Here is a 13,654-nt window from a genome sequence, read left to right as displayed (position 1 = left end):
GTTTCTGTAGCGGCGCTGAGCCGGAACACCCCAGCCGCTTTCTTTCGGTGAGGGGGTGAGCTCGTAGTCAGCCCATTTCTCACACACGGAAACTGAGGCCTGCGGAGAGGCGGCCCCAGACAGGTGAGGACGTCGAGCCCCGCCGGCTGCCGCGCCCGACCGGGTTCCGGCCCCCTGCGGCCTCGGCCCCGGGGGTTGTTCTAGAAAGTCCCCCGGCCGCATGGCGGGACGTCCGGCTCTGAAATGGGTGGCGAGATTCACCTTGTTCCCCCAACACGAGGGCACCTAGAGCCGCTCCCCATGTAGGCCTGTTCCTTCCACACCTGGAGCCTCCTTGGGTTCCACCTCCACTAACCTGACTTTCCGACGAGGGCGTGTTCGGGACGCCCAGAAGTGATCAGTTCTGCCGGGGGCTCGAGAGTTCTCGGTCACCTGCAGAATCGCGCTCAGGGTTAGAGCTCTCGAGACCCCAAGCCTTACCGTCCCCAGGTGGGGGGCGGAGGAAGGGCGCCCCAGGCAAGCGGAGGGCTGCGCGGGGGCGGAGAGGCTGCGGCTTGCGACTCGTGAGGCGCCCCGCATCTGCATACATCGTTTTCCCACGCCCCCAGCTCTTGCACCGAAAGACAACCGAAAGGCTATGTGCAAGGTGGGCTTGACGTCCCTTTTGAAGCAGAGTGGCGTTTTCTTCTGAAACGCTTGGCAACGGCATTAATCTACATGAGAGAATAGCACTCTGGTACCCACCCATTCCAACTACCTAAATATACTTTAGAAATAAAGGCCAGAAAACAAAATCTAACTTTATAGTGTTTTCGGGTTCCAGCAGGTTTTCAAGTATATATAATGTTTAATCCTCACAGCAATTGTAATAGGCCAAGTTTTACTGTTACTCCCACTATCGTGTTTATTATTCCCGTTTCAGAGATGAGGAAAGTCAGGAAGATGCAAATGAGGCCCAGAAAGTTTTGTGCTGAGATTTGAAGGAGAAGGAAAAGAAGGCGAAATGCTTACCCTTAGAGGAACAGCAGCAACAGAGCAAGTCTGAAGGAAGGGCAGGAGCCTGAAGTCCTGGTGGGCCTTGTGTTAGGGTAGGTGTGCGACTTAGTACCTGGAGAAGAATCGGGTGGGAATGAAGCTGTCAAACAAATCCCCTCGACTTCTCCTAGGGCATTTAATAGGACAGTCAAAAAAGGACCACTAGGCAAGTGTTTATGTTTACTGCTTCCCTGGGGACTGAGGAGGCAGCCCTGACACAAAATATATATTACTCTCTTGTTTCTTCTCCCCTTTTATACTTTCCTATTTTTTGATTTTATGTTTGAAAATTATCATTCTTTCACCCCCACCCTAGGACTGGAGGATCAGTGGATCAGTGGGGCTAGCGAATAGCTGTGGGGCCCTAAGGGCACAGTGCTAGATGCTTGGATAGGGTGTGAGAAAAAATACAAAGGTTAGCTTTGAAGGAGTCCTCTCCTCTGTTTTGGCTTTGGGCAGGGTCAGTTTCTGTGGCTTCTGCGCCTCCCACCTTCTTGGGCTAGTAGAGACTTGCCCTTGGGTTGGTGGAATATACACACCTTTCTTTGACACTAGATTAAATAATACTGCTGGGAGGATTTTATGAAACCAGAATCCTGCACACAGGTGAAACAAACAAAGGAAGACAGTATGAGGAACCTTTAATTATTAACCTGGTGTGGGTGATTCTGAGGAATTCAAATTCCAGAAGAAGAGGGTTTTATTTTATTCGTGAACTGTTTGGGGGACCAAATTCTGGCAGAAATGGCACTAGCTTGTGGTCGACCATTAGGGCTGAATAGGAACTTGGTTATTTAGTTCACAACTTACTTCAGAGTATGAACACTGAACACATAGCTCAGAGATCTCTGGTCCGACTTGGATAATTCCAGTAGAGAACTCATTACTGCACACAGCACCCTTGCTCCCTTATTAGTATGTTCTAACTATATTAACAAAATTAATCTTTTTTGTTCCCCAACCCTGAAACTTGGATCTCTTCTAGTATTCTCAGTTCATCATCTGTCCACTTGAGCCCATCAGCTTCACTGCTCTGCCACATCTCAGTTCCAACCCATCAACATGTCCTGCTGATTTTGTCCTTTCCTGTGTGAATTGCTCAGTCGTGTCTGACGCTTTGCAACCCCATGGACTATACAGTCCATGGAATCCTCCAGGCCAGAATACTGGAGTGGGTAGCCTTTCCCTTCTCCAGGGGGTCTTCCCAACCCAGAGATCAAACCCAGGTCTCCTGCATTGCAGGTGGATTCTTTACCAACTGAGCTATCAGGGAAGCCATTCCCACGGCCACCATCCTAATCTAATTACAACCAATACCTTGTGCCCATAGAATTGTAATACTGACTACCTGGTTTTCCAAATATACTGCCCCCTCTCTTCACTCTGCATAGCCAGAGTTACAATGCTTAGTATCACACAGCAATGGCTTCCTGTTATAGCAGGCAGATAGCTAGGTATGGGCAGAGAATGGGGGCAGGGCCCAGGTGGCAGGAAATCTTGTAACTCTTGTAAATAGCGGGGGTCCATGGGCAGACAAAGAAAAACAGGAACCTCCAGACTGACAGGAAACCACACCTTTGAGGTGATAAGTGTCCTGGAATCAGACAAAGAAAGGTGGGGAAAAGCGGGAATCTCCTGCATGCAACTGTAACCTTGTTCATTGTTTTCTTACAATAAAATTAGCCTTGCAGATAAGTACCAATCATGCTCTGAAGTGATGAAACTTCTGATCTAAGCTAAAGGACAAAAATCCCTCCTCCCCTCAGGAAGATGGAGCTGGGATGAAAAATTGTATTCTAGGGAATACAATCCCTAAACTCCTTCCCCAGTGAATCTTCTGCCCCTTCATTTGTATGCCACTCATAACCAGCTTGCCAAAGAAACACAGGGCTGCAGCTCCTCACCTGTTTGCCCTCTGAGAGCATCATTGTTCAGCAGCTGAGTTGCTTCCAACTCAGACCCAATGGACTGCAGCAAGCCAGGCTTCCCTGTCCATCACCAACTCCCAGAGCCTACTCAAACTCATGTCCTTTGTGTCATTGATGTCATTCAACCATCTCATCCTCTGTTGTCCCCTTCTCTTCCTGCCTTCAATCTTTCCCAGCATCAGGGTCTTTTCCAATGAGTCAGTTCTTTGCATCAGGTGGCCAAAATATTGGAGTTTCAGCTTCAACATCAGTCCTTCCAATGAATATTCAGGACTGATTTCCTTTAGGATAGACTAGTTTGATCTCCTTGCAGTCAGAGGGACTCTCAAGAGTCTTCTCCAACACCACAGTTCAAAAGTATCAATTCTTTAGTGCTCAGCTTTCTTTATGGTCCAACTCTCACGTCCATACATGACTACTGGAAGAACCATAGCTTTGACTAAACAGACCTTTGTTGGTCTTTGTCTTCCACTGTCTCCTGGAATTTGCTCAGATTCATGTCCACTGAGTCTGTGATGCTATCTAGCTATGTCTTCTGCCACTCCCTCCTCTTAAATAAGCTCTAACTTTCTTAACCTCCCTGCTTTATCTGTGAATTCTTTTGCTGCAAAGAAAGAACCTTAAATTCACCGGGAATACTGTTTTTAGGATAAAATCTCAAACTTTTATCATGGCTTTCACAGCTACATAACATGAGCCTGTTTAATATATAACTTCAGCGTCAACTCTCATATTCTTTCAAGGAATTGTGCCAGCTGCAGATTTTTTTTCGAATCTTCAAAATGCCACACACTTTCCTCCAATGTGCACATGATTCCCTCTGTGTATATATACTTTGTTCCTTAGCTAATTCATCTCAATTGACATCTCTTCTACATATATAAGTATTTAAAGAGAAAAACCACACGCCCAAATGGCATTAGTTTGATGAAGCCCATGATAGCAAAACTAGATTTAGTACTTGACCTAACTGCAGTTTCAACCTTTACCAGGAATTGATGTTAATTAACCAGTTTGGAAGTCTCAGACAACCATTTTGCCTTTTTGTATTTCTTTTTCTTGGGGATGGTCTTGATCACTGCCTCCTGTACAATGTCGTGAACCTCCATTCATAGTTCTTCAAGCACTCTATCAGATCTAATCCCTTGAATCTATTTGTCACTTCCACTGTATAATCGTAAAGGATTTGATTTAGGTCATACATGAATAGTCTAGTGGTTTTCCTTACTGTCTTCAATTTAAGTCTGAATTTGGCAATAAGGAGTTCATGATCTGAGCCACAGTGAGCTCCCAGTCTTGTTTTTTCTGACTATATAGAGCTTCTCCATCTTTGGCTGCAAAGAATATAATCAGTCTCATTTTGGAATTGATCATCTGGTGATGTCCATGTGTAGAGTCTTCTCTTGTATTGTTGGAAGAGGATGTTTGCTATGATCAGTGTGTTTTCTTGGCAAAACTCTATTAGCCTTTGCCCTGCTTCATTCTGTACTCCAAGGCCAAATTTGTCTGTTACTCCAGGTATTTCTTGACTTCCTACTTTTGTATTCCAGTCCCCTATGAGGAATCAGAGATCAAATTGCCAACATCCATGATCATCAAAAAAGCAAGAGAGTTCAAGAAAAACATCTACTTCTGCTTTACTGACTATGCCAAAGCCTTTGTATTGATCACAACAAACTGTGGAAAATTCTTAGAGTTGGGAATACCAGACCACCTGACCTGCCTCCTGAGAAATCTGTGTGCTGGTCAAGAAGCAACAGTTAGAACTGGACATGGAACAACAGACTGGTTCCAAATCCGGAAAGGAGTACGTCAAGGCTGTATACTGTCACCCGCTTATTTAAGTTATATGCAGAGTACATCATGAGAAATGCTGGGCTGGAAGAAGTGCAAGCTGGAATCAAGATTGCCGAGAGAAATATCAATAACCTCAGATATGCAGATGACACCACACTTACGGCAGAAAGCGAAGAAGAACTAAAGAGCCTTTTGATGAAAGTGAAAGAAGAGAGTGAAAAAGTTGGCTTAAAACTCAACATTCAGAAAACTAAGATCATGGCATCCTGTCCCATCACTTCATGGCAAATAGATGGGGAAATAGTAGAAACAGTGAAAGACTTTATTTTTTTGGGCTCCAAAATCACTGCAGATAGTGGAACCATGAAATTAAAAGACACTTGCTCCTTGGAAGAAAAGACCAACCCAGACAGCATATTAAAAAGCAGAGACGTTACTTTGCCAACAACGATTTGTCTAGTCAAAGCTATGGTTGTTCCAGTAGTCACGTATGGATGTGAGAGTTGGACCATAAAGAAAGCTGAGCACTGAAAAATTGATGCTTTTGAACTGTGGTGTTGGAGAAGACTCTTGAGAGTCCCTTGGACAGCAAGGAGATCCAACCAGTCCATCTTAAAGGAGATCAGCCCTGGGTGTTCATTGGAAGGACTGTTGCTGAAGCTGAAACTCTAATACTTTGGCCACCTGATGCAAAGAACTGACTCATTTGAAAAGGCCCTGATGCTGGGAAAGATTGAGGGTAGGAGGAGAAGGGGACAACAGAAGATGAGATGGTTGGATGGCATCACTGACTCAATGGACATGAGTTTGGGTAAACTCCAGGAGTTGGTGATGGACAGAGAGGCCTGGCGTGCTGCGGTTCATGGGGTCGCAAAGAGTTGGACGCGACTGAACTGAACTGAACAATTAAATATTTGTTTAATATTTGCCTCCCTTATTAAACTAAAAGATCCAAAAAGGCAGGACCATGTCTACTTTGGTACCATATTTTTTTCTAAGCTTAATTTAATGCTTGGAATATATTGGATTAGCCAAAACGTTTGTTTGGACTCTTCCATAAGATGTTACAGAAATACTCAAGCAAACGTTTTGGCCAACCCAATAGCATCTGTGCAAAAAATAAGTGCTGAATTGAATAACAGTGAATAGAAGCTACAGGTGGCTCAGTGGTAAAGAATCCGCCTACCAATGCAGGAGACACAGGTTTGATTCTTGGGTTGGAAAGATCCCCTGGAGGAGGAAATGGCAACCCACTCCAGTGTTCTTGCCTAGAGAATCCCATGGATAGAGGAGCCTGGCAGGCTACAGTCCATGGGGTCGCAGAGTGTCAGATATGACTGAGCAACTCAGCACAAATTGAAGTCAGATTTGGGAAAAATAAATAAGAGACAAACAGTGAAGATAACTAACATTTAGTGAGTACAAGGTACTGGCCTAAATTCTCATAATACTCTTTATAATCTTTATCTTATGAAGTATATATTATAATTATCTCTAATTGACAGTTAAGTAACTGAAGAGAGAGTAAGCCATTTGCCCAGGTTCACATTAGATGGTAAAGATCAGGATTCAAATCTAAGCAATCTGGCTCTAGAACCCAACATATAAGGTTGAAGTGAAAAAGTCAGTCATGTCTGACTCTTTGTAATCCCATGGACTATAGAAGTCCATGGAATTCTTCAGGCCAGAATACTGGAGTGGGTAGCATTTCCCTTTTCCAGGGGATCTTCCCAACCCAGAGATCAAACCCAGGTCTCCAGCATTGCAGGCAGATCGTTTACCAGCTGAGCCACAAGGGAAGCCCAAGAATCCTGGAGTTGGTAGCCTATCCCTTCTCCAGCAGATAATCCCAACTTAGGAATTGAACCGGGGTCTCCTACATTGCAGGTGGATTCTTTACCAACTGAGCTATCAGGAAAGCCCCAATATAAGGTTAGAACCCTAATATATGTCAGGGTGTAAGAATACACCATACAGCTGTCTGTACTGGAGAGGAGCTGATCTCAATTTTTTGAGTCCTAAATTCGAAAATCCTAGAGAAGGGGCTCATTGGCTTAGCTCAAGCCAGGTAGTCATTCCTAAACCAACCAAGATCAGTGCAGTGGCCACCATCAGGACATGTAGATTCCATGCAGAGGGACAATTTCCAGGAGAAAGGGTCATGCCAGGAAGGAAATCTCATAGAGGGTACCCCATGTATTTCTCCCCATACATTCAATATCATCAATTCCCTTGTCTAACATCATGCTCTTTCCCCACATAGAAAAACAGATACCTTGCCTCCTTAATGAGAAACCATTTAAAGATACAACCAGCTACCGCATTCATCTCTGATTCCCAGAATCTCTGTTGATCATGTCTGGATATGATTTGACACAATTTCGCAACCTATGGGCTAAATCACAAATTTAATGACCATCAAAAGAGAGCCACATTCTTTTGCAAAGATTCTAAAGTCAGCTCCTGCTGCTGAGTTTACCTTGAGCCAGAGATAAACTCCAAGATCCATATTAGGCAAAGTTTTCCCAGAGGCCACAAAGAAGAAAAGTTCACAGACCAAACTAAGGAGGTAAAACCACAGTTTATCAAAAAAGTTTAAAACACATAATGAGAAGTAAAGGAAAAGGTGTGGATGGACACACATTGGATAAGCTACAAACAGAGTGGAGGAACAACTCTACCTGAGCCTAAATTATACAAAGTTCATAGTCCTGTTTTATCTGGTGGTGGGGTTATGGGAATTGGAGTTGAGTCTGAGCAACGGGATCCCACAGGCTGAAGGTACATGGGGGCATCATATACGCTTGTCTATTGGAAAGATGCAAGGGCAAGTATATCAGGCAAAGACCTGTATCTCATCAGTTACCCTGGTGAGTAGCTGTGGTCTCATCTACATTTCTTGGGCAGATGACCAGTGGGGCCAGAATGGAATTATCTGTGGGTGGTTGATTTAAGGCCTCATAAACGTTGGATGCTTGTTGTACCTCATATATATTTACTGAATCATGAATGTTTGGTACATCTTGGTCCTTCCTTCCCTTTCTATCTAGTTTGGAACATGTACACTCCACTTGTTTTTATATCTCTCCAACATTCCTCAAATGCCACTTTCATTTCAAATACTCAGTTTCATCTAGTCTCCTTCCTTTTTTAAAATCTTATTTTCTATAGTAAATGTAGAAAATTCCTAAAATATTCAAACAGCACATGTTATAAATTTTAAAAATCAGTTGTAGTTGAAATTACCTTGGAAAATCTCTTAGTCACCTGTAAAGTACAGTGCATTGTATTGATGAGCCATGTTGGAGGCTGACATGCCACTGACCCAATGGGTGTTCCCTGTAGTGTGGGGACAGACTGCTCATTCCTCTGTTGGGTACCAGAGGAGGTTGTGAGCTTCTCACTCAGACTGCTGGGCATCCACACCATGGGACGCATCCAGATACTGGGACCAGCCAAGCAAATGACAGATTCACATCTCCTACCTCCTGCTCACTCTGAGCATCCACTCACTTAGCGAAATTACACTTAGGTTTCTCTTTCTCAAGCCCACTTGAACTCATATGACTTAAATTGTGTATGTTATTCTTCTGGAAAAGACAAATATCCATAAAGATATCCATAACTTAAAAATAAACAAACCTTTAGAAGGAAAGGGAAAGCAACATATAGAAAAGCATCTGAAAAAGAATATATGTATAACTGAACCACTTTACTGCACACATGAAACTAACATAACATTGTGTTAAAGAATCAACAATGAAAGTGAAAGTCACTCAGTCGTGTCTGACTGTTTGTGACCCCATGGACCATAGAGTCCATGGAATTTTCCAGGCCAGAATACTGGAGAGGGTAGCCTTTCCCTTTTCCAGGGGATCTGCCCAACCCAGGGATTGAACCCAAGTCTCCTGCATTGCAGGCAGATTCTTTACCAGCTGAGCCACAAGGGAAGCCCAAGAATCCTGGAGTGGGTAGCCTATTCCTTCTCTAGCGGATCTTCCTGACCCAGGAATTGAACCGGGGTCTCCTGCATGCAGGCAGATTATTTACCAACTGAGCTATCAGGGAAGCCCCAAATTAGCTATATTTCAGTTTATAAAAAGAAGTCTCAAAGGATGTGCAACAGTTAATGTTGTGTGTCAACCTGGCTAGGCTATGGTACCCAGTGATTTGGTCAACCACCAGTCTAGATGTTTCTGTGAAGATGTATTTTTAAGTGTGATTAACTTTCTCTCTCTGCCTACTCGTGAATGTATACACCATGCATGTGCATGCTCAGTTGCTCAGTCGTGTCTGACTTTTTGCAGCCCCCATGGACTGTAGCCTGCTAGGCTCCTCCGTTTGTGGAATTTTCTAGGCAAGAAAACTGGAATGGTTTGCCGTTTCCTACTCCAGGGAATCTTCCTGACCTAGGGATCAAACCTGTGTCTCCTGTGTTTCTTGCACTGGTAGGCAGATTCTTTACCACTGCACCACTGGGGAAGCCCATATATACACAAACTTTGTTTAAAGCACATTATCCCTCATAATGTGGATGTGTTCCATTAGATCAGTTGAAAGCCTAAAGGCTGAAGTTTCTTAAAGAAAAAGCAGTTCTGCCTCAAAATGGCAACATGGAATCCTGCCTGAATTTCCTGCCTGCTGGCCTGCCCTGCAGATTTTGGACTTGCTAGCCCCCACAATTGTGTGAGCTAAGTCCTTGAAATCTCTCTTTCTGTACCTCTATATCCTATTTGTTTTGTTTCTCTGAAGAACCCCTGAGTAACAGGATGCTACAGAATTTAGAGGAGCATATGAACAAACAGAGTCCCCAAATAATGAGTGGGAGTTTCTGAAGTAGAGAGATGAGAGCAATAACATGAAAAGGCAGTATTTACCCAAAAGAGTAGTATTTCTTGTGTCTAAGTGGAGGGAAAGGAGGATGCCTCAATGGTGCCTCCAGGCAACAAAGCAAGAAGAACGTGCATGATGTGGAACCAGCTTGAGCGCCAAGCCTCACACCTATCTCTGTCATTCATGTACTTGCCCTATAAAAATGACTTGAAGCTCTTAGAACCCAATGTTTACTTTCTAGTGCCATCTTAACTTTGGTCTCACTTCCTTCTACCAGGAATCCCCTCCCACTCTGTCTCCCATCTCTCCAGGGTCCGTTAGTCTCTTACAAGTTCTTAGCATCTCTTACCTGCTGAACATCTCCCCCTTCAATTCTCAGTAAAGCTTTTCTAAAACGCAGAGTCGGGTGAACTGTGTTTCCCAATTTTCTAGAAATTACCATATTCACGATATTGTGTTTGCATAGCTATCTCCTTATTGGTCTATGAACACTTTGCACTTTCAGCTAAGTATAATATATGTATTTAGAACAAGATATATCATATAGAAATACGTACATGTTTGTTGCTTGAATGAATGAGTGAATAAATAAATTTGTCCATGATCTTGTAAATGATGAAATGAAATCCAAACTCAGGATTTTCATACTCAAAGTCTTGTCTTTGTCTTCTGTATATGATGTGATCCATTTATTCTTTTGGAATTCTGTAGGTAAAATCTATCTACTTGGAAGAAACATTTTTGTCAGCACTGGAAGGAAAGAACAACAAATATGGGGAAAATGGACAGATGCCTATTTTTAAAAAAGAACAGAGTACACTAAAACTTGTTTTATTTTTGTTTTGTTTTATAGCTACTCTTTTCTGATTGTTGACAAGATTCCCAAAGGATTGATCTCAAATATAAATATAGATTTAGGATTTGATTTGCCACACACAAGATATATATCAGAAGTTCTCTTTGCTTCAAAATGAAAACCATTTGGAAAGTTGGCAGGTTTATTTGATAATCAGTTTATTCTCATAAGCCTTATTACATGGAAGGTTGAGTGAATGGCTGCTCATATGGTTTGACTTCGATGTCACACAGAGGACCTGCTCCTTTCCTTGAATTACTCTGTGGTGGATGGGAGTATAATTACTTCTATAATGCGCTTGTACATTTAGACATTGGTTCCTTTAAGGCACATTTTCCTTTGTTTTCAGTGGGCTCTCCCATCTATATTTATGTCAAGCATTTTCCCTAAACCCCACACCTAAATAGCCATCTATTTTGTGTTTGCTCCACAGTTGCCTCTGGTGCAACATTTCTGAACAGAAAGGACCTCTCTTGCCCCAGACCTGTTTCTTCTGGGTTTCTCATTTCAGTGAACTGTCTTACCACTCACCAAATTTCCCAAGCTAGAAACTTAAAGAGTTTTCCTATCACTTACATCCAAACATTAACTAGTCTTAGGAGTTGTTATCATGAACATTTCCTCACTCTGTCTACCAGGCTCTGTGGGTCTTGCCAGTGCCTTATTCAGGCCCTTCATTAGTTCTCACTTGGCTCCAGCCCCTCTTCTGTCCATTGTCCTTGGTGTAGCCAGGGAGGTCTCTTTTAAAGACATAGCTGATCACGTGATTCCTCTTTCTGAAACCTTATAAAATGTCTACTCTTTACCCTTAGGATAAAGTACAAACTCTTGCATTTCCTGAGACTTTCCTGGTGATCCAATAGTTAAGACTTCATGCTTCCAAGGCAAGGGGTGCAGGGTCAATCCCTGGTTGGGAACTATGATCTCACCTGCTGTGCAGTGTGGCCAAGAAAGTATTAAAAAAAAAAAGACATATTTTCTGAATCCTTTCCAACCCTTCAATATTCATACTCCTCTCTCCACCCCACCCCACCAATTTCATATATTATCCTATTTTTCTGAATACCTTCATATTCGTTTTGCTGTTTGTGTCTTTTTACATATTACTTTTCTTGCCTAAGAAGCTTATCCCCTTTCTCCTAGCCAGGAGTTAGCCATTTGTGTATGCTGAGACTCAGCTCTGTCACTAACATCCTTCAGAAAGTGTTTCCAGATATTTACTGGTTAGCTAAATGCTCCTACCTACATGCTTCCTAAATTCTGTACATTATACCAATGTCATGGTATTTATCACCTGGTTTGGCCCGTTAATTTTACTTTCATGCCTTTCCAAGCAGATTATAAAGCTCTTTATGACAGAGACTATTCCGTGTATCTTTGAAAGCTGAGAACCTATCAGCTGATATCTGCTGTAGCAATCAATACATTAAATTTTTAAATTTATGTTTTAATTGAAGGATAATTGCTTTACAGAATTTTTTTGTTTTCTATCAAATATTAACATGAGTCAGCCATAGGTATATATATGTCGCAATCAATACATTTTACTTGAATAAGGGGAAAAGATTAAATGACACTTAATGGGTGGTTTGAGAGGGCTATGAAAACACATTTTATCTTCAGTTTAACTTAACATTTTTTGTGTGTGGTAAAATATTTATAACATGAAACTTAACATTTTGTCCATTTTAAAGTATACAATTCAGTGACACCAAGTACATTCAATTTATTTTGTAACCATTACCACTAACTCTTTTCAGAATGCTTTCATTATCCCAAACAGAAAATCTGTACATTCCACCTTCCCTGTGACTCTTGGTTACCTCTACTGTCTTGTTTCTGTGAATTTGCCTATTCTTGGTAACTCATATAAGTGCAATTCTTAAAATTCAAACAGTATCTGTCCTTTTGTATCTGTATTATTTTACTGAACATAGTGTTTTCTAGGTTCATCTATGTTATAGCATGTACAAGAATTTCATTCATTTGCAAGGCTAAAAAAATATTCCATTCTATTTACCTACTCTTATTTTTTTATCCATTCATCTGTTAATGGACACATGCTTGGATTGTCTCAACCTTTTGGTTACTGAGAATAATGCTGCTGTGAATACTGGTGTACAAGTATCTGTTTGAGTCCTTGGTTTCAAATTTTTTTGGATATCTATCTAGAAGTGGAATTGCTAGATCATATGTTTATCTCTGTTTACCTTTTTGAGGAATCATCATACCATTTTCCATAGTAGCTGCACCATTTTACATTTCCACCAGCAATAAACAGGAGTTCCAATTTCTCCTCATTCTCATAAACACTTGTAATTTTCTTTTTTGCTTTTTGGGTATTATTCATCCTTTTGAGTATTAAGTACAGTTTACTCTTGAAAATTTAAGGGTTGGGGTTCCAACCTTCACACAGTGAAAATCTGGTTATAAGTTTAGAATTCGTTCTCCAGATCTTCTGTTTGACATCCAAGGGTTCAAACAACCCTTACCGTGCAGTACTAAATCCCCCTCCCCTGCCATGTTTTTGGCTGCTTTCAAATGTCCTAGATACTCAGTCTTACCCCAGCTTTTCTTCTGTGTCTTAGAAGGTCTGTTGTATGTTCTCACCTATAATTTTTTGCTCCAGGATTTTGTGGGTCTATAGTCATCTTGCAAGTTTTATGAGTAGCACCCACCACTTTTACCACCTGAGTTCAAGTAACAGACAGGCTCTTGTGTCAGTCCTTCAGGTATCCACCAGAAAGTTTAGGACAAATATACACAATAATTTGCAAATAATTTCTGCTTTGTTTTTTCTAGTTTGGGGAATGATACTGGAAACAAGGCTGCCACCACTTCAAGACCAAAATCACTGCCAAGTATGAGAGGGGTAGAGTAATGGTAGGTGAAGATGCTATAAAACTTTCCTACCATTTTGAAGATGGCTTTTTATTGACTGGGTATTTGTTTGGTGGCTATAAAACTTTGAGTGTTTTCCAGAGGTCCAGGAAATATGGTTCAGACAGTTGCTGCCTTTTTAAAATACATTTCTGTTGGGAAATGAAAACTTGGAGCTTCCCAGGCTACCATTTTGCTGATGTCTTTTTCTTTAACGTAGTTTCGCCTTCACTTTGGACTTTCAACAAGGAGCACTCGGCATGTAATCTAAGAGAAGGTGTGTGCAGTCACTGAAAAATGGCGGAACAAAGACCTCTGAGCCACT

The 13,654-nt window shown here is 41.9% G+C and overlaps 1 long non-coding RNA gene across 1 annotated transcript in view; it reads left to right on the top strand.

Moving 5' to 3' along the window:
- LOC122674564 overlaps window positions 1-13,654 on the top strand; it is a 66,737-nt gene that overhangs the window by 826 nt on the left and 52,257 nt on the right. Inside the window, exons 2-3 of the long non-coding RNA XR_006334996.1 lie at window positions 923-1,088; window positions 13,252-13,332. This is a non-coding gene — a long non-coding RNA (uncharacterized LOC122674564). The remainder of the gene's footprint in view (window positions 1-922; window positions 1,089-13,251; window positions 13,333-13,654) is intronic.

The sequence above is a fragment of the Cervus elaphus genome, chromosome 2, assembly GCF_910594005.1.
Source record: "Cervus elaphus chromosome 2, mCerEla1.1, whole genome shotgun sequence".
In the NCBI taxonomy this organism is placed as follows: Eukaryota; Metazoa; Chordata; class Mammalia; order Artiodactyla; family Cervidae; genus Cervus; species Cervus elaphus.
Note: the sequence above shows the minus strand (reverse complement) of the source record. Positions and strands in the feature narration are given on the sequence as shown.